Source organism: Tyto alba, unplaced genomic scaffold (genome assembly GCF_018691265.1).
Source record: "Tyto alba isolate M040663 unplaced genomic scaffold, T.alba_DEE_v4.0 Super-Scaffold_40, whole genome shotgun sequence".
Lineage (NCBI taxonomy): Eukaryota > Metazoa > Chordata > Aves > Strigiformes > Tytonidae > Tyto > Tyto alba.
Window position 1 is genome coordinate 28,668,346 of NW_024881316.1, and position 27,006 is coordinate 28,695,351.

Below are 27,006 nucleotides of genomic sequence, written 5' to 3' on the forward strand. Positions count from 1 at the left end.
GATAAATAACATCCATGTCCATAGTCCTGGAAACCAGTTACTTCTGTCTGAAACTTAGACTATCACAGTTCAGCAGCCTAACCAAAATGAGACACATATCCTACGTTCTGCTTCAAATGACAGCACAGTTATCAGCTCTTGTGGAACCATTTCTGTAAACTTTTACTCCCCTGGTCAGAAAAGGTATAATTTTACCTTGGAAGGTAAATAACACGTAAGGTGTATCTGCATGAAGTTATGCTGAAGAAAAAGCACTCTAGCTGCATCACAAGGTAAACCAGGCAGGTCAACCACACCAGAGATGTCATTCGATCCTCAAGATGTTTCACCTTTTGAGAAAAACCCACAGTGCTTTCCTACAGTGACTTTATCTCAGGATGGGTTTATGTCAATTAGTTACCCTGCAGCAAAACCACAATTTCCAAGCCAAAACTACATGCTGTAGGCAAGGACAAAGAGCAGAGATGAAGACAGCAGTCAGCCCCTTCTTCAGTGTTCATTGAGCGGTTGAGCCTGGCTGGCAATCAGACACAAGGCAATTATTGATGTGCAAACAGCACTTTGCACTCAGTTTCGTATAGATATTTAAATAGAAAACATATATTCCACTAAATCTGTTATGTGCGTATCATTCCACTGCAACAAAAAATTACTCTTGCAAAATAAATTCATTTGATCGCAATATGAAGGTTCAGTACCACACCTACCTAAAGCAAATATAACACACTTTCCCTGCTACAGGTTTTAGTTGATGCCTTTCTTTCTAAAGAAGCACAATATTTCCTGGTTTTCATAATTTTTTAAAAAATTTATTTTATCTGAGGCTGGAATTATTGCTACAGCAATTTATACATCCATTCCCCAACATCAATTGCCTTTCCTCGTCCTTAGCAGTAGCTTAGCAAAGGCACTAACATTTGTGGGGAGACTCCCCAAAGCTTGCTCTGCTGTTACATGCAGTCACATACAGAGAAGGTTCAGAATTGCTGGCTTTAGTGCTAAATGGTTTTGGGGCAAGGGGACAATGGAAGACCTGTGAGTTGCTTAAGCTCTGCTTAAGCCCTCAGAAATTGAAGGTTGGACCCTGAGTCTGCAAAGACGTGAGGTTCTTACTTTTCTTGGTTAGCAGTGGGTTCTGAGCATAGTGGGTGCATCAGGGTGTAACTGCATGTAGATATAGCAGATTCTAGATATTTTGTCAAGTAAGTTGCTAGAGTTGTGGTTATAAAATATCTGATGCTGAAAGTAATTACCAGATGAAAGGTAGAACAAAATGCAGTTCAAAGGCTGCTGTACACCTGTGCCACATATACCCACAGAGTGAACTGAAAGCATGGTTTGAGAGGTCATTATATTTTTGCAGCTGATGTCCTCCAGAGAAACCACAGCATTTGGTAGTTATGTAGGTAAGCATCTAAGAAAAGAACACTGAAAATATTAAGATTTTCATCTACGTCAGCAAGAGTGGCTACAAAAGAAATATTGGAAAAGAAAACAATTAAATAAAGAAGAAAGCTTTCAAGATTATAGCTACCCTATATTCAACCAAATATATTTAAATTTCTAGGCTTGGAAAAGGTCATGGTCTTTATGAATCATTCATAATGCTTTTCTTCCTGGGTTACTTTATATATGATGACACATATCTTCCTCCTTATAAGGACATGTATTTACATCTCTGGCACAGTCTGTGAATGGAAGGTTCTCCAGTAATGTAATTGCTATATTGCTGCAAAGAGAAGCAGCCTGCTCATACGAATGACCAATAGTTTACTTGCAAAGCAAGTAAGGAACTGAGAACCGTTAAAAGTAACACCCTTCAGTGTTTCAAAGTCAGTGATTCTACAATATAAAGAAAACAATAAGCTTTACTCAATCTGAAGCATGTATCTGGGCTTGGATTAATTTCCTTTGGTATATTCAAGTTTGCATATTCCACAGAATTCCTGTATTGCAGCCTTAATTTCTCCAGAAACACTTCTGAAACTGAAATGTATTCTTGAAGCATATGAGATAAATAACTTGAATTGCATTTTGTACTGCATCCATCACCTCTTCACTTTCACTGTTCATTTTTCACCATCGTATGATTATTGTGTGTAACTAGAAACCAGAACAAATGCCTAGAAAGTGGACAGTTTAAACAGGATTTGTAAATGGTGCTATGATGAAAGTTTGGGGATGAGCTTTTCATCCACATCTTTCAATATAACTTTAATAATAATCGAAGACTATACAAATATTAACCAACAAAGAATGACCACACAAAGAAAATGGAACCTCTAGAGCTACACAAGATCTGTTTCATGCATATTGAATAATAATTAACATTATTTACAGCTAATGTAGTTTATAATCCACTCTATCATCTCGTACCATAACCCAGACTTGTACTTCAGGTTCTATTCTCTGACTTACAGTATTGTTCCTTAAGTATTAACAATTTTTTTTTTAAAAAAAAAAAAAAACCTACACTTAGTTCAGTTCAGGTATTTTCTGAATTACAGTAACATTGATAATAAATAAATAAAATAGTAATAAAACTAAATCAAATCCCAATAGCACATGAACACCTAAAATGGACTTAAGGCTTGGAGTTTTTCTTTTATTTCTTGAGTTGTAAGTTCAGGGGGGAAAAATCTTACAGCAGAAAATTATTACTGTTTTGTAAAATGAATCTATCCATTATAAATAAATAAATAAATAAATAAATAAGGAGGAAGGAAGGAAGGAAGGAAGGAAGGAAGGAAGGAAGGAAGGAAGGAAGGAAGGAAGGAAGGAAGGAAGGAAGGAAGGAAGGAAGGAAGGAAGGAAGGAAGGAAGGAAGGAAGGAAGGAAGGAAGGAAGGAAGGAAGGAAGGAAGGAAGGAAGGAAGGAAGGAAGGAAGGAAGGAAGGAAGGAAGGAAGGAAGGAAGGAAGGAAGGAAGGAAGGAAGGAAGGAAGGAAGGAAGGAAGGAAGGAAGGAAGGAAGGAAGGAAGGAAGGAAGGAAGGAAGGAAGGAAGGAAGGAAGGAAGGAAGGAAGGAAGGAAGGAAGGAAGGAAGGAAGGAAGGAAGGAAGGAAGGAAGGAAGAGAGAGAGAGAGAAAGAGAGAGAGAAAGAGAGAGAGAAAGAGAGAGAGAAAGAGAGAGAGAAAGAGAGAGGGAAAGAGAGAGGGAAAGAGAGAGGGAAAGAGAGAGGGAAAGAGAGAGGGAAAGAGAAGGGAAAGGAAAGGAAAGGAAAGGAAAGGAAAGGAAAGGAAAGGAAAGGAAAGGAAAGGAAAGGAAAGGAAAGGAAAGGAAAGGAAAGGAAAGGAAAGGAAAGGAAAGGAAAGGAAAGGAAAGGAAAGGAAAGGAAAGGAAAGGAAAGGAAAGGAAAGGAAAGGAAAGGAAAGGAAAGGAAAGGAAAGGAAAGGAAAGGAAAGGAAAGGAAAGGAAAGGAAAGGAAAGGAAAGGAAAGGAAAGGAAAGGAAAGGAAAGGAAAGGAAAGGAAAGGAAAGGAAAGGAAAGGAAAGGAAAGGAAAGGAAAGGAAAGGAAAGGAAAGGAAAGGAAAGGAAAGGAAAGGAAAGGAAAGGAAAGGAAAGGAAAGGAAAGGAAAGGAAAGGAAAGGAAAGGAAAGGAAAGGAAAGGAAAGGAAAGGAAAGGAAAGGAAAGGAAAGGAAAGGAAAGGAAAGGAAAGGAAAGGAAAGGAAAGGAAAGGAAAGGAAAGGAAAGGAAAGGAAAGGAAAGGAAAGGAAAGGAAAGGAAAGGAAAGGAAAGGAAAGGAAAGGAAAGGAAAGGAAAGGAAAGGAAAGGAAAGGAAAGGAAAGGAAAGGAAAGGAAAGGAAAGGAAAGGAAAGGAAAGGAAAGGAAAGGAAAGGAAAGGAAAGGAAAGGAAAGGAAAGGAAAGAAAAGAAAAGAAAAGAAAAGAAAAGAAAAGAAAAGAAAAGAAAAGAAAAGAAAAGAAAAGAAAAGAAAAGAAAAGAAAAGAAAAGAAAAGAAAAGAAAAGAAAAGAAAAGAAAAGAAAAGAAAAGAAAAGAAAAGAAAAGAAAAGAAAAGAAAAGAAAAGAAAAGAAAAGAAAAGAAAAGAAAAGAAAAGAAAAGAAAAGAAAAGAAAAGAAAGGAAGGAAGAATCTGAGCACAGACTCAGTTAAAATTCCCCTGCTCGGACAGGGCCGGGCCGGTCCCGGCCCGCTGCGGCCACGGCGGGTGCCCCGGGCTGTCCGGGCGGCCCCGCCCCCGGCCCCGCCCCCGGGCCCGCCCCCGGGCCCGGCCCCGCCCCCCGGGCCCGGTCGGCGCGCGCGGCGGGCGCTAGGGGGCAGCGCCGCGCTGCTGCTGGCGGCGCGCGGGGCACGAGCCCGGCGGGGCACGAGCCCGGCGGGCGCGGGGATGTCCGGAGGGCACGTGAACGCCCGGCGCGGCCGTTCGGGCTGTCGCTGCCGGGCAGAGGGGCGAAGGAGGAGAGTTTAGGGAGGTTTCGGGAGTGCCGCTGCGAGGGGAACGCCGAGCATCGCCCGGGAGCAACGGCCTCTTGCTGGTCTCCCCACCCCAGAGGCGGCACCGCGCGTGGACCACAGCCGGATCCCCCACGGCATCGCCAGCCCGCTGCCTTCTCCAGAAACACGGGCTGCTGGCCTCGGAGTCCCCGAGCTGTCCCCCACGCCGCAGGGACCCCCCACGGAGCAGCAGCGGGTGAACTTGGGGCTGTCATCCTCACACCTCAGAGAGTGAGGAACCCTAAGGTGAGGGATGAGTAGCAACGGGGAAATAGGATTAAAATGCAAAGACCCCGCCCCAAAGGAACAGAGAAAGAGAAAAAAGGGAACGGGTTTTAAGTTCTTGTGGTATGCGCGTGAAGCAAAAATAAAACCACGGTACCAGAAAGCCTTTAATTTAATTAAGCATAGCAATGTTGCATGAAACAAGCAAGAACAGGGACACATGCTGCATATTAACAACCAATCTATGGAAGACCTTTTTGATGTGCTCAACTTTGCTATCATGTACTGCAAACATTTATAACAATCCTTCTGCTCCCTACGTGCAAGATACAGGAAAAGAGAGACAATCTGTAATTGAATCACCTAGTCGTTTATCCACCAAGCGGAATGGACATTATCTGTTGGAAACACATATAAGAGATTAGATTAAAGAAAGAACTGAGCTTGTTTAGGGTAATCAGCATAGCAATACAGGTAATCAGAAGTCCAGTGAGTGGAAAATGCAATGTATTACTATACCAAACACTCTACCCAACCCAAGAAATGTAATACCACAATGGGAAAAAAAATAAATGCCATGGAACTAAAAAAAATGAGTTAAAATAATGGTTCTAATACCCAGTACCACCTGGGTCAAATCAATAAAATCAGCAGTGAGGTCAGACAAGTTTTGTACTGGGATAAAAATAAATAAAGCATAAAGGTGCATCTTTTGGGAGTTATTTAACTTTTGTTTGGAAATTTGCAAACAGAAACCCACATGGTAAAACTATATAGTACATTCACCGCGAATCTGTGATATCTGAAATGTATCAGATCTATATACGTGTGTGCCCCACAGAGCTGACCCATGCATGAGCAGGGATCATATGCCTGAAAGACACTGTTGTTGTTAAATCAATGTATGTCAAAGCTCTAGGGGTATCCAAGGGACACTTTGAACAGCATGGCAACTCAGCTGACAAGCAGGAACTTGTTAATCTGCCATAATTCAGGCTCATTGCATTATGTACTCACACCTTGTCCTTGGTATACTAATTGATGAAACAACAGAAGCTGAATTTCATGGCAGAAAATTTGATTATCCCCAGCAGAAGTTTCACCGAGGTGGCCCTGCGGGGTTCCCTGGGCAGACACAAGGAATAGGACATTGACATATTTGTAGTATTTGTAGAAGCATCTATGAAAGGAGCTAAAAATTCAGGAGACAGGAAGAAAAAGCTAATAACCTGGACCTGTAATGACACAGACAAGACTTTACAGAGCATAGACTGTTAGATGGGAAATATACTGCCATTATTTGTACAGCATTCAAGGAATTCAGGTGTTGGCTTTATTCCAAAGTGCTAAACAATGCAGTACCTCTACTCCAAGTGATGATCCAGACACCTTCAATCAACAACACCCAAGATTCAGGATTTAGGCTTCTATACCATATCCAAAGAAATTTGAGGTACCTAAGAATGGGTCCCACATAAGGCAGCACATAAGGCCAGCACTTTAGAACTACTGGAGATTATGGAGATGGTTGAGTTTTACTCCTTTTTTCCCCTTGGAACTCATGAGCTTTCCAGCAAGCAGTGGGGAGGAACTTCTTTCTCTTTGGGGATGAAGCATTAAGCCATAAGCCCTGGAGCTGCATTAGGAAATATTTTTTTTCCTTCAAAAACTGCAGAAGTATGCCCTTCCTTTCAAAAAATGTCCAGAGAAATCCTGCTTGGTGGTGGCAAGATGTGGGTTCCAGAAAATACTCCCATGAATTCTCCCTATAAATATGGCCACTTCAACACTTAGAAACAAGTGAAACCTTACCAACAGAAACTCTTTCCCTTTTAGGACTTTCTTGGATTTGTAGGCCTATCTCCTGCCTACAGTTCTCCAAAAATTTATCTCTTTACATACATCTTTTGTAGGCAGGTCTACACCAAGGCATGTCTACACTGCCTTATAAATCTGTAATTCCATCTACTGGGAATACCTCAAAGTGCTCCAAATGCACTGCAGTGCATTATTTAATTTCCATCAGTAACTTAGTGAGCCCAAAGCCCTTCTTAGTCTTCTGTGACTTGATTTCCCTGCGATAGCATTCCCCCAGCTCACAGTGCTGGTGTGAGGATAGGCCTGGATGATGCTCCAGCATCACCTGAAACCCCTGCAAGAACATACAGAAAAACTCAAAAACTTCTTCAAGAGAGTAGACTGAGTCATCTTCTCAGCCACAGCACCCCAAAAGCAAATACAACACCTGAAGACCTGGAACCATTCACTCTTCAGGTAAGGGCACCCTAAGGGACAGGGTCATTTCTTAACAAAAGGGACATCTGAGTTCCCTACTCCCAAAATACAGAGCTGCATCACAGCTCTGTATTCAGGGTGTGCTCCTACAGGCAAGAACTGTGCATGTGCAGCAACAATAGTCTCAATCTACTCCTGAGAGCTGCACACAGCAGTGTAGACACAGCCAAAAACACTTGTGTTAGATATATTGGCATTTAAATCTGAGCTAAGTGCTTTGGTTTGATTTAATGTAGAAATAGGGCATCTTTACGTTAGAAAAACCAAATCAAATCAAAACAAGTTAATTCCTATTCAGAAACCAGTAAAATATTTTTTTTCCATAGCCTTTAGAAATGAAAGGTTAGTTTGACTTGCCTGTCAGTACTGAGCACTGAATTACAGCTCATCTTCTCTCAGCCTAATGAACACTGTTTGTAGATACTAAGCCAGTTTGTATGGTGTTGGAGAATTCCTCCATGCTTCCTACCAGTTTTGGTATATCCAGTGTGGTCTACATTTTTGCTTAGTGCTTATTTCCCTACTGCTTTGCTCTATGTTGGTTCACAGAGAAAGGCACCAGCTTACCTGAGATACCAGGATAGTCCTATATGGGAAACAGAGTTCAGGATTACAGGATAAAGTGACAATTTGGCTTTCTCAGAGTTTTGCCTCCAACGCAAAGTGACAAAAACCAAACACACATACCACAGGATGCGATGCCTAATAGCAGCGTATCCACCCCAAGGGTAGATAATAATGAACCAGTGTTAACCAGCTGTGCTGCCCACAGACCCACGTCTACCAGCAGTGGGGGAGAAAGCCCAGGAGACGAGCTCAGAGGACAGAAACAAGAGCCTCAAAATTGGAAGACAAGCCAGGAGCGGTGTGAGCACAGCCTGTCCCTACACTGGCAACATCGAGCGGAGCGACCCACGGACTTGAGGACAGGGTGGGCTCGACCCCTCTGGCAGGGTGGCAGCCACCAGCCCCTCACCTGACCCCCCCTCCTCCAGGCCCCACGCAACCTCTCTGCTGGGCTGAAATACCAGATTTTATGTCAAATCACTGCAGGAAATGCACTTAAGTGCAGAGAGAGAGGGGGCTGATGAGAAGGGGTGATGGAGAGGAGGTCAGAGGCACCACAGCTCTTTTAGCACCCGGCTGCCCCAGGGCTGCAGCATCTCATTCCTCCTCCAGCCTCACAGCAGCGTTTCACGCTCTCTCCCGGCTGCTTCTGTGCAAAGGAGTGAGGAAACCCAGCCCTAGGCAGCTGCAGTTCGAAACCACAGCCACCACGCTGCTTCCCTCTGCAGCCTCCTATAGAAAGGGGGGGGTGCAGGACAAGAACAGCCTTTCCTGCTCCCCGTGTCCCAGCAGGAATGTCTCCCACCCTGTGGAAGTCTTTTCTTTCACCTGTCACCCACAGCCTCTGGAGACATGCTTGGAGACAGCATGAGGAGCGATGTTAGCAAAATTAGTCATTCCTCATTAATACTTTAATATGTTATCATTTCTATGTATTATTTGTTTATATTATTACCTATTGCTTGAAATAATACACTGGATTTATTTGGATAGGATTGCATTAACTGGGTTAGTTTATTTAAATCGGATTTATTTAGTAGTGCTCCCCAACTCCTCACCTGATCCTCAGCACAGAAAAGTAGCTGAGACCAGTCACCGATTTCAGGTAGGAGGGGCAGCTAAGGACAAGATGATGACTTTTGTGAATGCTCCAGGATTCAGAGCAGGACCAAAAAACACAGCAGGATGATGTTTTTGCTTCAAAATAAAACCTCAGAATAAAATACAGAAAGGGCATAATCATACGTGTTTATGAGAAGTTAATAGTTTCAAATTCAGAGCAGAGGGAGGTCCCTGCCATATGTATCTAAATCTTGGAAAGGTCTAAAATGTAGGTCACATCTATTTAGGACACTGAGCATCACTTTTGGCTAGTTCTACATGGCTTCACACCGAGCTACTTGAAGAGCTGTCTGGTTCAACCTGCTAGCCACTTAACATCCAATTCCGAAACGCTCTTCTCTCACCCCAGGTGATGCGTAAAGTTCCTATGGGCTTCATCTCAAGACCGAGGACTCTCCTTTCAGGAGACAGGACCAAAGAACAGGCACTGTAGTGCTGAGGATGGGAGCACACACATCTTTCAGATGCTTCCCAGAGATGTCTCAAAGTGCTTCATAGGCAAAGGTGTCTTAAAGTGAGTGTGCTAATTTAAGTCATCTGAATAGTGCACAGTTCCTTTGTGTAATGAAGATTCTGGCCAATTTTACTTTGACTATTAACTTATTAAGATTTGAGTCAAAAATTAGGAAAATTCAACAGGATTATAAAGAATGATCTCTCATATGAATGTGCATGGCCAGTTCTTAATCCTGAACTTTCTTATTCCTCCAAACTGCCAAGACTAACTTAATTCCCCCAAACTGTTGTTATATCAAAGCTTTTGCATCAACCTATGAATCAAAGTATGCTGTGTATACTCTTTGCTTGATTCTAGACTCCCTGGTGAGTCAGGAAAATATAGATGTCATTTTAGAGGGTCATTTGGTTGAAGTTTCCTTTGAAGACAAAGGATATGTTGTAACTCAGGCTAATACAACCAATGCATCTAAGAACTGAACACTAAAACATGCACCAACTTTTCACATTACTTTAAGCAAATACATTACCTAAGTATTATTCTTTGAACTAACACACAACTTAGGAAATTTTGAAGTAGGAAATACAGGAGATAAAATGGAATGCAAAGCATCTCATCCTCAGGTGGGGTTTTACAACTATCAGATTTAATGTAAAGATTATTGACATTTATAACGTCTTTTTTTTTTTTCTTTTTACATGGCAGTGTGGGGCCTTGTTTTTAATCCAGATAGTGTATATTGGCATTATTTGACTCTGGCCCAAGCAGAAGCATAACTACAAACCAAGGGTTCTTTCTGGATGTTTTTGGTAATATGTGTCAGAAAGGACAAGCATAAGTAGGGAACAGCAATGTTTATCTTTGTGGATTAAAGTTTTCTCCCTCCATTTGATAACTTGTGGTAACATAGGGGCTGAAAATATATGCCCTCACTGCTAACAGGGAAGGCAGAAGATATTTTTCAATTCTTTTTACAGAGCAGTTTCTCTATTTATCCATGTGCATTTACCAAAGGCTAAAGAAGTATCAGGCAGCAAAGGTTATCCAAACTTGAGAGCAGGAGCATGCTGGAGTGAGAAACAAATTGGCTATAAACTGCTAATTGTTGAAAAAATAATGTTTTTCTTAGGAATACAGTGAAACTGAGTCATTACCTTCTCATTTGCTCAAGTAACCATCTTACACTTCAATTGATTTATTGATGAAGAACTCAGAAAAAGAGCTAGTAAGCATCCTGGAAGATTTAAGGAACATTTTTATTGCTTACAATTGAGATCCCTTGAGCTTGCAACACTGCTGTAGATGAGTAAGCTGGGTGGCCACCATTTTTGTCTGAAAATGTTTCACTATAACAAACTTATTTGCTATAGAACAGATTTCCATAACAATGTAGAAATGAATCATAAAATCAATACAATGTATTTCTACAATGTCAGGTCACTGCAATCTTGCCTTTCCATTAATAGAACTCATCTTTTCATACACAAATTTTTGTATACATGAGATGCTTGAAGAATATATGAATTTACAAGCTTAGGCTTTCCTTACTTATTTGAATTTCACAAATGTTCAAGATAATTATGGCAATTATTTTCTTTCATTTGGAAGATCCCTATGCATCAGTGAAGATGCTCATCCTTGTAGCTATAAATCTGTATCTATTGGCTCAGCACGTGTGTCTCAGGTCTGGAACAAAACTTTAAAATGCCTGTTTTGTTTAGGATTCAGTATTAACTTATTTGATAGTAGTTTGTAATGATTAGTGCTGCTTTAGGCGTATGTAGAACATTTTATGGAAACCTTTAATTACATGTTACTGATACAGTACAATTGCTAAGTCATATCTGGGATCATTTATTCAGGAAAGCAAATGTATGTAAGTCTTCTAGAAAGAATAGAGAAAGGGAAAAAGAGAGACCTTTTCTTGTGTAGATTGCAGGCTGCAATGGGTATGGTCTCCATCCCAAATCCACCACAATTTTAGCACACTCTGTAAAAGAATACAAAGATGGTCCCCTTTTGCAATGAGAGAACAATGAAGCGGAGGAAGGTGTTTTTGAAATGTAAACTTCTTTATACCACTTTATTTTTCTCTTCAGAGAAAAAAATAAGACCACCTTTTAAGAGTTTTTGAACCTTTAAAGATCTGGGGTTTTAATAAGTACTTTAGAGTCTTTATCTTCTGGACCCTAAGGAGACCATGCCCTGTGTATGGTTTGGAAATGCTTCATTTAAGACAATGTTTTATTAACACCAAAGTGTGAGTATATGAGTGGCATAACCTCATATTTACATTTGAATGTGATTTAGGTGCAATGGCAAGGTTTTATATGGTAATTTTTTGACACTGTGATTATGAAAGTAGAAAATGTTTGACGTATACATAGAGCAAGTTCATTGGCAGAATGAGTTTGGTATCTAGTGGTAGCGATGCCTCATCTCCTCTACTGAAGACCAATGAAATGTAAGGGGTAACACTGGCAGAGGCCTGAATCAGTGCAGGAAACCTAACAATGCTCTGAGAGGTTCCTCATAAATGAAAAATACTTTCAACTCCATGGCATATGTATCAGCAGATTGCAAATTTATGTGTTGGAGGGGCTCCCAAAACAACCTTGCAAAGACTGCTCAACACCAATGAAAGGCCAACAGTGGCTGGTATTTGAATCTAGTCAGCCCACTAAAGTGTGGGGGTTTTCTGCCTTTTTTCTTTCTTCAGAGAGATTTCAAAAAGAAAGGACATGAATCTCCCTGAACAGAGAGAATAAAGAGCAATGCTCTCAATTCCAGCCTATTAATTTCCACAAGCTACCAGGAGCCCCAAGGAACAAAGAAGAGAGAACAAAACACCGAGTAACTTTATCCTTTTACCAGCATTTTTGCAATGCGATGGCACCCCTGAGACTTTAATATCATTGCTGAAACAGATTTTAAGCATTGTACTGCAGTGCCAGTTTGCTTGGAAATTGCATTATAACCTCTATTTGCTAGACCAGTTAAAGCTTGTCCTCCTGTACCTTAGTCTGTGACTTAAGTGACAACTAAATGATGCCACTCGCATCATGTTGACTTTAAGAAATAGCCTAACAAAATTATAAAAATTTAATAAATAAATAAATAAATAAATAAATAATCACCTGCAGCAAACCTTCCTAGGCTGGACGAAAGAAACTGCAGTCCATAGTGAAATTTTAAAATCAACCCATTTATGAGTCAAAACAATTGGAAATTGATTCTTTCAGCAGTGCAACAACTAGTTACCACTTTTCTTTCATTTCAGCAATGAAATAACATTGAAACTTCCCAACCGAACAGTCCAAGCCCATACTGTGACAGCGGACTCATCGGTGGTAAGTGCAGGCACAGTCCAAGGTGGATGTCAACCCCTGCCCAAACTGTAGCTTTAAGTTGATGAGTTGAACCATCAGAGAGTAATAAACACCTCCAGTTAATTGTCTCACAGACACCAAGTAGCAACAAAAAGCCTCTGATGTTAAATGGGTGTAACAAGCAAACTGCTGGGCCATCACCTTAGCAGTGCACTCTTGGGCTAACTGCTCAGCTAAGGAATGGAGACGTTTGGTACAAAATAAGGGCTTTTGCCTGAAAAAAAAAAAAAAAACAACATTGTCTGAACTGAGTTCAGGCCCAGCTGTGTCAGGAGTAAAAGTGGGACGTAGAGTTTCTCAAGCTGGGCCCCAGGAGGAGCAGGCAGTGGGGAGGCAGCACAGAGGTCTGGGGAGGGGGAAGGTGCCAGGGAAGGAGCAGGAGCTGGCTGAGCCAAACGCCAGCTCCTGGGCTAGCTCCAAAGGGACCCGTGGGCAGAGGGAGGAAGCAGACAGGGGAGTCAGGGGAGAGGAGAAAGCAAAATCGCTGAGAAATGCCTAAAAATGTTTGGAGCTGCTACACGAAAAATGTTTAACTTCCTTAAAATTAATTGGCTTTATCCCTTGAAAAAAGAAGTCACTGACTTGTCTGCACAGTGGAGTATCAGATAGTGTACAACCAAGTAAACACATAAATTGGCTGTGGCTTTAAAATACTTTCCTCTAACGTTTTGTCTCTCTGGCTAAATACTGCTTACTGAGTAGCTAGGAACAGCAGAATGAAGAAGCAGGAGCCTTCAAACAGACAGCTTGAATAAAAGCTGAATAACTCAAGTAAGAGCAGGAACAGCACCTAGATTCTGGTCGCAATGTAGGTTAAAGGCTTAGCTTACATCCAGACACAGGACCAGGCATCAGACCTGACACCTGGAGGACTCATTCCAGGGGGACCAGAAATGGGACAGAGATACTATTAATTCCATAACTGTGTCACCAATCTTAAGCAAGGACTCATGGCCAGAAACTTCACAAAACTGTACAAAGCTATCTCTCATTGTTACTCTTCTGTCTATATAACATATATGTTGCTCACATCTTTTTAAAAAATCATCAACCGTTTTCAGGTCTGGTAAAACAGTCCTTGAAATACTCTCCATAGGAATAATAATAATAATAATAATAATAATAATAATAATAATAATAATAATAATAATAATAAATAATAATAATAATAAATAATAATAATAATAATAATAACAGTAATATGGGTGGTAGTCATGGATTGCCTTGCCCTGTGAATTAAGGTTCATCTGAAATAATGCAATAATAATAATAATAATAATAATAATAATAATAATAATAATAATAATAATAATAATAATAATGGAATCATTATTATTATAGTAATAATACCAAGAATCCTCTATGGAACAAAATTCTCTAAAACTATGAATTGTTCACATGAGAGGCAAAGGCTTAATATTTTAATCTTCCCTCCACTGGTTACTAAGAAAAATTGTGTAATAAAAACAAAAGATTCCCAATTGTTTCTGAATACCTTCTGAGCAGAGATAAATCATTTGAACTCCAGAGATATTTTTGACAGTGAGCTAAAGGTGTATTATGAGAGAGTAGGAGGTTCAGTGGGTGAATATAATCACTGCTTACCTATGAGGACTGTATTAGAATCTGTAAAGAGAAATGTGTGGTTGCCCTGTTTAATGGACATTAGCTAGAAGAGTAGTCACACAATTCATCTTTGCTAGCAATTCTGGTGAGTGTGTTAGGGATTTTTAGAGCAGAGCCATACATCAGCATAAAACACAATTATTCAGCTGGATGGCAAAAGCCAGTGCAGCACCTCTGCTTCTGGTAAATGCTATTGTTCGCATTTTCATAAGCACAGAAGAACACAAAAGAGAGTAAGTATTTTAATTTTTGGCATTCCACTTCAGATTTCCTATATAGATCTTCATGTAGCTAACTATTAGTGACTTCTCAGTATTTTTTAATAACTTCAAAAGAATCTAAATGTAAACCTGCAATCAGGCACTGACAGTTTGAAAAATATGCTTTGCCCTACTAAGAGAATTACTTTGAAATGCATATAGTGATTTATTTTAAAACATTTTGTTAAATTACCATGTAATGTTAGTACATATAGGGCGTTATATACCATGCTCTCCACTGAGTCTTGACAAAACAGCTTTAAATGAGATAGGAACATAGATAATGTGGTTTGGTTATGAAAGATGTTGTTAAATTCTGTTTCTGTGTGGTATCTCCTCTTCTGCAGGTTTGTATTAGGACACAGTCTCAGAATCTGGCTTTGGCTCAACTGGGCAATACAAAGAAAACCAATCACAGTTACAGCTCCACATTTAGTATGGGCAATTTTAATCAGATTAGTGTCATTTGTATAATAAATTAAGCAACCAGTAGATTGCTTCAATATACTGAATTAGAGATGATTTAAATATATTTGTTAATATTCAATTATTTCAGCTGAACCTTCATTCACAGAGGAATGTGATGACTAACATCCATATTACAATTTTCTTCTGCTTAAGTGTTCCTTACCTTCAAGACTCATCTTTGCTGAATCTTAGCATCTAATTTGCAAAGCCAGGGATGCTGTCCAAAAATATGTTCCAGTTTCCGTACAGTATGTACTCCCAACAAAGTGTTTCACTTACACATTTTTAGCTAGAGCTCAGTATACCACATTAAGCCTAGTTGTTGGTTCCAGCATTCATAATTACATTGCTTAACCTTATAAACAAAGCTGAGGACTGTTTGATTTTCATTAATTTGACCAATATAATTAGCATTTCATAAGCCCTCCTATAAACAAAATATTGGGTCAAATCAGTTATTGGTATAACTCCATTGAAAACAACAGAATGACCCCAGAGAATGATCTAGCTTATTTAGCTTTCATTTAATTGTGAATACTTAACCTGTAATTATCTGCTTATTAAAACATAACTACATCCATTCTAGCTGATGGGTCTGGGCCACATCCAAATATCATCCTAACCAGTGGAAGACTGTCTGCTGACCTCGGAGAGCCTTAGGTTGGGTCCAAAATATGCTACACTTGAGGCTTCAAATTCAGCAGAAAACACAGTATTCAATGTCTTGGTCACTGAACTGAGGGTATTGCCTTAAACTGAGACCTCCTGGTCTGACCAAACAGCCCTATAGCAGGAGAGGCTCAACATCTGTCCCCGCTCTGGGATCCACAGCCAAAGCAACAGGACAACATAGGAAAGGCAGAAGAGGGAAGGGAGAAGTGGGACTACAAATCATCGCTTGAAATGGCAGCCCAGAAGGAAAAGGCTGATGAACACTTGGCAACATTTTATGCCATCGCAATACCCTGTTTCTGTCCCAGCCTAAGAAACATGATCACCTCCTGTCACAAGCAAATAGGTACATTTAAGAGTTTATAGCAAGAGTCCTGTGCCCTAAATTCAAAACATCTAATGAAGTGAAAGGAAGCACCTGAATCTCTTCTATATCATAATGAAAATACAACAGGTTTCTAGGTAGGAGTCAAATGCTGGCTGCGACCTACAATGCCTTATGTGATTTGGGACCATATTACCTGAGAAATTACTTCTGTCCCTGTGAAATCTTACTGCAGCCAAGATCTGCAGGGATGCTCAATTGTGGTCTTATGGTATAAATGAGAAGGGTTTTTTTGTGATGGGGGCTCAGTTTGGGATTCACTTACCCCCAGGGTTTCTGAAAGCTCAGGTTTGTTAACTTTCAAAGTGTGCTGTAAAACTCCTCTCTTCTCTCTTTCCTTAGGCTGCAGTACAAGGATAAGCTAAAAGCAGTGGGAAATGTTATATTCATGAGCTGTCCTCTGGCACTATTTAATGTGTGTTAAGGTATAGAAAAGATAAGCAGAACGCAGCTGTACTTGTTGCACTGCCTGTAATGATAACTTATGTAAAGAAGATAACTTGGGAAAGAAGAGGGACATGTAGAACAGGTGACAAAAAAGTGTCGACTGGCAAGTTATTAAACCTGCCTAATCAGCACTGGCTATGTGGTAAGCTTAGAAATGGAAATTCATCTAACTATTCTGCTCATAACAGTATTGTCTTCTCTGTATAACCACTTCATTGCTATTGTCCTGTTTAATTTCTTTTGTTTGACAAAGCAAATCATGTATTTTATTTCCTTTCTCTATTTTTCCCCATTTCATCTCTACTTCTGTTCCTATTCTCTCTGTAAAACAATAACTTCTTTTTTCTTTTAAGACATTGATGATTTGAGGCAGGAATTCTTGGTTGAAATTTTAGGGGAGGAAGCTCCCACTCTTTGCTGACCAATGGGCAGCAATCACTGGTAACCAGGTCTGGAAAACACCTTCTTTTGCTGTCAGCCACAGTTGTAGACTTCTTAATTTCAAGCTTCCATGAGCAAAAACAGGCAGTCTTAAGAGAAGCATGGGTTGAGGATCATTGGTCCCTCACCAGTAACATTCAGGAGGCAAGTTCAGATATTCACAGTAGCACTTTTAGCCTTAAATTCTGTGAATCAGTGAAGCTCTACTCTATACTCCACAGTGTCATCTTCTTTCTAGACCATGTCCTGTAACATAAGTGTAAGAGGTCATTATACCTGCCCCACTGCAGTGCCTCAAGTGGGTGTCCAGGCCATCCCCACACTTTTACAGGTGGTGATGCAATGTGATACACAGCAGAAACACCACCTAACATGGAGTATTTATAGATAGGATAATTCTACAAAAGGAGGAGAGGGCAAGCCAAATGATGATGGAAACATCCTAAGTTCCCATGACATGAATAGGTGACAAACAGGGATTTCTTGATGTATTCTGTCCAAGAGATATAAGAGTGTGAATTAGACCTGCCAAATTACCAGCAAAGCTGCTTGAGAAGATAAAAAGGGACAGAGGACTCTGAGGTATCAGTCAGTCATCATGTTCAGGAGAGGAGTTCTAATGAAAGAAAAGCCTAGAGGGAACTAAGAAAAAAGGTACACTGTGAAGTTGAGGAAACTGAAGCAGGACTGAGAGTGTGTGATTGCAAACATGCAACTAACTTTAACCATGAGAATTAACTAAATTAATTTAAGTGGATAATTCCACAAGGAGAAGTATTGGCTATACTGGGTGCCAGCTTTCTGCAGACTCTGAGATACATTGAACAGGGAAGAACCAGTAACCCTTATAATTATATTATGTATTAATTTCCACTATAAAATGTTTGCCATTTCCTTTGCGATGCTCTCTTCACAATTTTCTGTAGACTTCAAACTTTAGCAGGCACATAAATCGCAGAGGCACTTTTTGCCTTGCCCTGGAAAAAATCCATTTTTATTTGGAGAAGACCACTGAACACTGGCATTTCTTGTCCATGTATCAGAGAGCACAGGCCACTCTTGTCAGCCTGCTAGCACTCTTCAATATTTTATTTCTATTTTGCATACATTGCTTTAGAATTAATATTGGTTAGGAACAATTTGATAACATACATATTTCACTTGGAACAATATTCAGTTCCTGAAAACACTTAACTTCAGAGTGGTATTTCAGTGAGAGTGGGGAAAACAGCTAATAGTCTTCTTTCTTGAGCACTGACCAGTGATGTGGAAAAGACAAATTAAGTTAAGCCACTACATCTACGCACAGTAAGAATTGAATAATGGTCTTCCACTTCCTAGATGAATACCTTAAGCATCCTGACAGTATTGAGGTGGGTGAGGAAGGGAAGGGGAGTGCTGTCTGATATAGCTAAAAATAAATTTAGTTTACTTTAAACACTTGGAGCTGCAAAGATCTAGAACAGCTTTACAAAATATGAAATAAGGACAAAAGTAAAAATAGCCAACAATAAATAAAAATGGGACTTAAATCAGTCCTATTGAGATGTATGATGATGTTATCTCACCAAGACAAGTGAATCATTTCAGTCCTAAATGCTGTATTCCCAAGAGACTTTTTCTAATTAAATTCTTGTTTATTGAGCAGGCCTGTTCCAGCACATCACTATAGTAGTCAAACTGCTACCTCAGGGATGGGGGGGAAAAAAGGGACAAAAAAATTAACAATCATCAAACGCTTCTGCCGCATCTTTTATTTCTTTATCTGTTTATCTATTTACTAGTTGATTTGTGGCTCTGGGAAGCAGAGCATCTCCCTTCCAGCCTCACATCGGTGGGTCCTATGAATCCTGCGTGCTTCCCAAGCCATACGACAGAGCAGAGCTGCACAACCTTGTCTGGCGTGGTCTCAGAGAAGACACTTGTTTTGTAACCTCAGACAAGACACTACACTTCTCTGTGAGTGCTTTTCTTTTAGACAGTGTTATGCAGATTGCGAGAAACAAATGTATTCAGGACCTTTCGACATATGTGCTACTGCAATAGAAATAAATAAGGATAAACATAAACTATGCCATGTAGGTACATGGTCTCCCAAAGTCACCTAAGTATCTGTGCGCAGCTACTGCTGAAGGCCCTACCCACCATTCCCAATTATTACCCATCTTCTCCCTGTGGCTGGTCTAACTAGAATAAATGCCTCTCCTCCTGTTGGATAAATGTAATTCTTAAGTATGAATGACAGAGGTGTGTTGTAGCTAATAAGTGTGCTCCTGATGCAAAGTTTATTAAAAATAAAGACTGGGGGTTTTATCCAGAAAGATCTAGAAAAGTAAACGAATATAAAATATTTTAAGTTGTTAAATCAGGCACTTGAAAGTTGGGGAACGTGAAATGTCTTTATTTGAGCACTTTTGAATATGCATTAGGATACAAACTTGACTTACACAGTGACTGACTGATGACCATTTCATCCATTCAGTGCAAAAAATAATTGACACCTTGTACATAAAGTCATGCTAATGAATAAGGAAACTCCAGTGTTACTAAGGGTAATAGCAGCCATACTTCACTAAGTATACAAGCAAGAGGACATTCAATTACTTCAGAGAACAAGATAAATGAAATAACAGGAGCACATCCAGCATCTAGGCCCCATACAGAATTGTTCAAAATAGATTCACCAAGTCCTTAGTACAAAGTGCAAGAGGGAGTTGAAACTGCAAGCAAGAAATATTTCAATGTTTCTCAGGGGGAAAGAAAAATAGACATTACTTCAGCCTCTAAAATTTAACAGCAAAATCAAATCTATGCTCCAATAAAACAACCTGAAAAGCCCAAAGCAGGGATAACCTTTTAATCTGTAAATGGATAACAATATGTAATTACCGATTTAGACAGATGAACTCTGATAGCCAAAAGCATACATGGGATATGTTAATTAATATAGTTTTGATAATTTACTTTCCTTGCTGATGAGCAGTTTTCAAAGCTACGGACTGAGAAGATGATACTCTTTTATGGAAGTCATTCCTAAAGACTAGAATTAAATTCTGTAAGTCCCTATACATAGTTGCTACTTTCAAAGAAATCCAAGACACTAGGATAGAAACTCAATTTATGTAAAGTGCTTTAATTTCTTTACTGTAAATATATAGAATTTTACTAACTGAGGATCTGGCCAGTTGTCCACTTCTTTAAGAGATTAACCTAGGAATGGCTACACCAGCTCAGACCCACAGCCCATGCAACACTAGTGCCTTGCTCTCACCCACAGTTAGTAAGAGACACTTCAGAAAAGTGAAGAAACAGAATGACCCTCCTCTGGATACATGCTCCTGGCTTTCAGCAGTCAGTGGTTTAAGATCCTCCTAACTAGAAGGTGCATCTGATCACTCTGTGAAATAGATGCTAAGAGCTCATTTTTCTATCTTATGTTCAGGAAAGTAATTCTTCTTTTTTGATCAGCAAACACATAGAAATCAATAGAGCAATTATACAAATGAAATTACTTGCATGTTTAAAAGTCTAGGCCAGTAATGTGTGCCTTTCTGAACACGGCCGTGTCCACCACTCTTCTGGCTCCTCACTCCCTTCTCAAGTCAACTTCTCCCAGGTCATCTTTTGAGTTCGAGCTGACGACAGCAGGTCATAAACAGTTGAAGTCCTTAACGGTTGGGAGAGCTGTGTTTCCAATATCAGGGAACCTGGGAGGATACACAGGCTCTCTGAAAAGCAGAGAAGTTCCCAAAAGCGGAGGCATGGCTCAGCCAGGAGGACTGAGAAGCAAGGGCGTGGAGATAAGAGCAGAGGAATATAAATGGATGACTAAGAGAGTGACTAGAGTATGATAAAGTAAACCAAGTAAAAATGGAAAACAGCAGAAAGAGGAACAGAGCCACAAGCCATACAATGAAAGGTTTTGTGGACAATATAAGCTCTCATTTGATGAAGCTTAGTGTTGCATTAAATACTTTTAATAATCTGATCATATTTTGAACTGCTTCTCTATCTTTCATATAATGTAGTTTTCTTTTGTCAACTCTTTATTTTTACAATAGCTATTCACACTTCAGGAGTAATTTTTTTTACTACAGTCATATCCATTCTGGATTTCAGAATCTGCATTTTATATTCTTATTATACTGATGTAAATTTAGAGAGAAAATCTGAATAGCAAGTGAAGAGGTTGCACTGCTAGGCTGCTTTTCATTCTCCGTTTAGGACAGGAATGCCTTGATTCAAAAGCAGTCACATAAAAGCACACTAAAACATTTAATAGAACTGATCTAAAAATGTTTATTGAAGAGAGACAACAGTGCCTGACAGATTTTAAGAGATGAAATAACAAACTACATTCATATATGGACCAATAAGACTTGCACTGAAATTAATGTCAGGATTGTGGCTTTGAACATAACTCCTCTTTATATTTATGAGTAATATCATCACAGTATTGTGCTATCACACTAGTGGCATGAGAAACTACTGAACTGCTACAGATTGCACACAACAGACAACTCAGTTTGTCCTCAGTTATTTGCTTACATCTTTTCTAAGCGAGGGCAAGGTGACTATAATATACCATCATCCCCATCTGTTTACCCTCTCACCAAGCAAAAATTTCTTCACAAATACAAGACAAAAAAGTGATCCTCCTCTACGAAAATCAAAGTGCCTGAACTGAGAAGATAGGTTAATCCAAAATTGTATTTGTATATGAAGTTTTTATAAGCCTTGATGAGATTAGAGACACTGAAGTTTTAGAATAAATTTCAGAGTGGTGCTAAATGTAACAGGAAGCTTCCTTTCTATAAACTCAATTTGAAATATTAGTTAATTCCTTATAGTTATCTCTTAAATGCCAGTCATGTCACTTCTGCATATGCACGATGAGTTGCCATTTTCCCAAGATACACCATGGCCAAGCCCTTATGCTCACTGTAAAAATGGCAAGAAAAGTCATTAAAAACTGCAATAGAGCACATTTGTTCACAGACACGGCAGGGCTTATTACATTGTGCAGAGCATCGCCCTCACGTAGCTTCACAGCTTGTGGACAAGAGTAGATACTCCCTTAGAGTTTGCTTTCCCACGCCTCCATTTAGCTATGCCATTTACACAGCTCCTGACAGGGATTTTGAATATAAGGCTGCTGTGCCGTAGGTACAGGTGGACACGCTTGTTCACCGCTCTGCTTAGATATACACAGCTTCTTAACATGACTTTCATTATTCTGTCTGTAACTCCCACCGTTTATAATTTGCCTTTCCAGTGGAGTCCCTGGCTGGCAGGCTGATAACATTTCTGGCCTTTTTGCTTGCCTGGCATTTTCAGTAGCAAGGGTAAGGGCTCTAGAGTTGGCACTTAATCCAGATTGGTACTAATGGACTTGCCCTTCCCAATTAACATAGCTTACAGTTGAACTTTCCTAAGTTCAAGCATTAAAATTTTATGATTGATTTTAAAATATAAGATATTAAACACATGCCTTGTAGCTACAGCACTTGAGCACGTTTCAGGATATCTGAGTCCTGTGGCTTGACTGGCCACAGTGACTTAGAATATTTATTCCTTAGGAAAAACACCCCATGAATCACTTAATACTCTTTTGCAACTGCTATGGATATCCAACAATGCGCCAATTGTGGTTTTATAGCAAACATAGGGCTTAAATATTCATCCACTTTAATGTGTAATAGCAACATGTTGTTTCTTCTTCATATTTAAATCATCTAGCATTTGAACACAGAAGGAAATTCAAAGAATCTCCTAGTAAATTGTGTGATCAGCATGTGAATAATATTAAAAAAAAAATCTGTAAGAAATTCAGCATCAAACCATCTATTCATTTCAGTAACAGTGATACAGATCCCATACCTACAAATTTACTAAAATCTTACATGGAGATTTTCTTAGTGATTTAAGTTACTTCACAATTATTGGGGGGGGGGGGGGGGGGGGGGGAGGGATATTATTGTTTACTTGTTTGTTTGGAAGTGGGGGATTTCTGCGGTATTGATGATTACTGAGACATCCCCTACTAGAAAACAACCATCCCTCATAGGATCCCACAGAGATCTGCTTTCTTCCAACATGAAGCAATCTCCAAGTCTTTTGAAAGCTGTCAAAATCCACTTAAATAATTCCTGGATTCATTTGTGAGGTACAGTGTCAATATCCAGCTATTTCTGTAGAAGAAACATTTTATTATAGAGAAAAATAAAGTAAAATAAAAACAAAACAAAACAAAACAACATATAAATGACTAATGTACTTTCCCAGTAGGAAAATCAGACATGACTGTGAAAGAAACAGGGCAGAAGGAAACTACAGATAATTAGGATGAGAATAAGGTCAGGTTGGGAAATGTGTGCAGTTCCAGTGTGGATGATCTGTGCTTGCTCTGAAATTCTCAGTGAGGCAAACTACTCTCTAGAACACGATTTTCTTCTAGATGGGGATATCTTTGAGTTTAGGAGATCCAGACACAGTTTTTTACACATATGTGCCTACAGATATGCTAGGTATAAAGCCCTTCTTCTACACAAGTGAGATCTAGGAATTAATACAGCTGCTTAAATGCAGCTGCCCAATGCTGTCTGAGATAATTCCGGAGACAAATCTAACTCTTCGCTCTGTGGATGCCAAGTTTAGGTGCCTTAGCAGTAAGGAAGATGCAAGCCAGATGACCCTCTCCTCCATCTTCTGAGTATGCATGTTTTACTACATGAAATGAGTTGAATCAATCAATTGACCACGAAAACATAAACACCTAGCATATTACCATCCTCTTACATGTAGACAAGTAAATTTACAGAGTTTAATCTTGATGCAAATCTCATCAACTGTCCATATATGATGTCCAGTGCCATTCTGAGACACTCAGGTACCTGTACCCAAGTCACCCGCACAGTGGCAGGTGAGATACAGAAACTGTAGAAGACCACACCTCCCTGAAGTGCCAGCTGGAGATAAGCAAGGTTACACGGGGGCATCTAGTATTGCATTAGATGTGTGGGGAACCTGAACAAAGTTTCAAGAGATCACATTAAGGAAGAAAGTAGATGTCCTAGAAATTAATAAGTTCTAAAAATTTTCCTCAGTCCTCCACTGTGAAACCTTGTTCATCACCTTGCTTGCTGCTCCAGATGACCCACACAAACATAATGGGTACTAGCCTCGTGTTTGTGTAAAATGGTGAAACAATTTGGTATTTTTTTATTAAATGAAAATTCTGGTATGATAACCTGTGGTAAATGCTTAGAACAGACTTATTCTGAGACACTTCTACATCTGGTGTTCTAACTGTGGCTCAGTAAGGTTAAATGTATATTTTTAAAGACAAAAACATAGCAGTTTTGCCCACGGAACAGGTAGGATGAGATTCAGTTCTACATTTGAACTAGTCGCTCCCATACATCCTTTGCACCCAGCCCAATCTATTCAGACACCTACTTTAGAAGGAGATTAATTGCACTTTACACTGACTAGACCTCCACTGACTGTAAAGAAATGCTAGGGCAATAAGCTCAGATGGAGACATCTGCACTGTATGAATTCCACACATTGTGATAAATGCAAATAAGAGGTGTGCAGTAAGTCCCTATTTACATTAATTTTGTCTGTAAAAACACCTCTACACTTGCCATTTTAGATAGCAATACCTTCCCACCTAGCACAGTCTTCCAGCTCCTCACTGAATACAGAAGAAGCACTACTATCCAGCTAAAGTAGAAGTTAACAGCATGAGTAATTTTCCCAAGGTCCCAGGAAGAATTTATAGCTTCCTTTTTATTCAGTACTCATTCTTACAGACATGGGCATAAGTTAACAATATGCACTTCACTCTGTTGTGACATTAATTAATATTTGCAGAACACATTTAAAACCTTCAATGATGCAGAATTGTGAGGTACTGTTATTGTGGTTATTATGTAGTTTGACTTTGGCCCTGACTTCTTTTCATGCTGCCTAGCTGTACTCTAATGGAAAGGTTGCCATAAACATTAGATTCCCACACTTCAAGCATTTGAACTTCATAAAAATGAAGCAACATTTTGGTAGCAGAAAGTCAATAAGGACTCAACACAGAGCTTCTAGACATGACTTGCCAATCATAGTCCTAGGTACTCTGGTGTTGGTTCATTAAAATTAGTGACACTTGTTTGAAGATTTAATCAGGCACAGATGATGTACAAAACAGAGTATTGTTTGGATCACAAGTGAAAATCCTGAGTAAGATTTATAGGCCAAACAGCAGAGGAGGTCAGTTTATGGGAATGGGACTCTTCAGCTGATAGACTAGCAGTTTCTCATCTATAGAGGACAATGAAGTCTTGAGTTACCACAGACAAATAGCCAAACAAGAAAATCATGTTAAATTAATATCCAGCTCCTCACTGAGGTGGAATTCAGCTCATAGACCTACATTGCTCTAATTCAGGTATCTACACTGACCAAAGTGTCTACACCTCTAGCACAGTCAACAGTGCCTATGCCAGTATGTTGAGGGCTCAATTCAGTCACTCACATACTAGTGCCTAGCGTCACTGCAGGTACTCTCAGATATGATACCTAACCTCCAACTGCCACTTCTAGAGAACATGCACCCTCTGTACATCTGTCTACAACATATGTTCTAGCACATGCAGATGTCTCGGATAACCTAAAGCATCTGAAATACCATAGGATGTTTAGGTTTAATGCACACATAGCGGCTGATCAGCTGAATTTCTCAGTTGCCTTCACTGTACTGACCAGATCTCCATGCGCTGTAGTGGGATCTGAGGGATGTAGGGCTTGAGTCAGTGCATAAATACAGGTGTCTAATGGCTTCTGGGGCTGCCCATTTACTCAAGAGCTCTGCTGAGGCCAGGAGACACTACACAGGACCTAAGAAAGACTGGAGTCCTTTATCACAGTAGCTGAGAGCCATGTGGAATAACTTAGGGCTCCTGAAAAGGCACTAGATGTCTGAGTTGGTGCAGCTGAATCCCCTCATATACAGGCAGGCGATTACATTCAGGTATCTTAATCCTGAGCTGAGTATCAACTTCAGATTCTGACATAAATGTTACCCCAAGAACTTGTAGCTAGATTGTAGAGCTGATTACCGCAATAGATCATAAAGAATGTAACTTTCAAAAGCAACCATTTTATGCTGAAAATTTGAAGTGAAAAGGAGTCTGACAGAAGCAAAGACAGTGGTGCACACAACCGTGACATTTAATAGCTTAGTAGAAAACACCAGCATGCCTTGCACACAAACTTTATACAGAAGTGCAGTGAAACATTTTTAACCAAAGAAATTGCTGCCTGAAGGGTGACAACACATACAGACTACAGTTGTGCAAAAGAAAAAAGTTTATGGTTACCTTCCCTAGAAAGTGTTATTTATCTATGCTTAAATATGATTTATAGATATGTACTACATCTATATATAATTAATTTATGAACTACTTATTTCTCTTATAAATAAAAAATGTAAATGTTTTACATGTCTCTACAGTATTAGAATACAACTGATAATAACAGTGTTGATGAGGATTGGAGGGAGAATAGTCATATCTGTATTACACAGTTACCTTCTTTTTCCTCAGTGCCCTGCAGAACTAGGCTAAACTAAATATTCAATAATCAAAAGCAACAGAAAACAGTTCAGAAGTCAGTTGGACACAAAAAACGTAACCTGCCCATGCAGCTTAAACACAAAGCATAAAGGCTCTCTGCAGGAACACAAAATGTTGAATTTCTAATAATAAAAATATTTATGAATCTATTGTAAAGACTTTAGAATAAAGAACCACAAAATCTGATTTGATTTCATGCTGACAGGACAACAGAGAAGGCTTAATATTTCCACATGAATTTGTTCCTATTGATGATGCTGAACTCAGTAGGACTAAGATGACTTACAGACGTTTCATATGGAGCAAGGCTGATACCTGTCAGGACTTTTTTAGGTATTACAAGTATCCAAATATGGAATGTTTTGCATATTTTTTTTACTTTTACGTACAAAAAAAAAAAAAAAAAAAAGAAAGAAATTAAAGTCTCACCCTGAATCATTCCAAGTATTTCCAGTTGAAACCTTCTAACACTGACTCAGTTTGAGAGCAACTTTGTATCGATGCTAAAAATAGTTGTGTGTGCAGCTTGGTAAAACAGAACTTTACATGCTTTTAAATCCCAACAAT

The 27,006-nt window shown here is 39.5% G+C and overlaps 1 protein-coding gene and 1 long non-coding RNA gene across 4 annotated transcripts in view; both read right to left on the minus strand.

Annotated features, from left to right (window-relative positions):
* The window catches only part of DLGAP2 (DLG associated protein 2), a 477,131-nt gene that overhangs the window by 434,667 nt on the left and 15,458 nt on the right, over nt 1–27,006 (minus strand). The gene's annotated exons all lie outside the window — the stretch shown is intronic.
* LOC116965663 lies at nt 19,188–22,876 on the minus strand. Its single transcript, XR_004409528.2, has 2 exons — nt 22,793–22,876; nt 19,188–20,586 (listed from the first exon to the last, which is right to left on the minus strand). It is a non-coding gene; the product is annotated as an uncharacterized LOC116965663 (long non-coding RNA).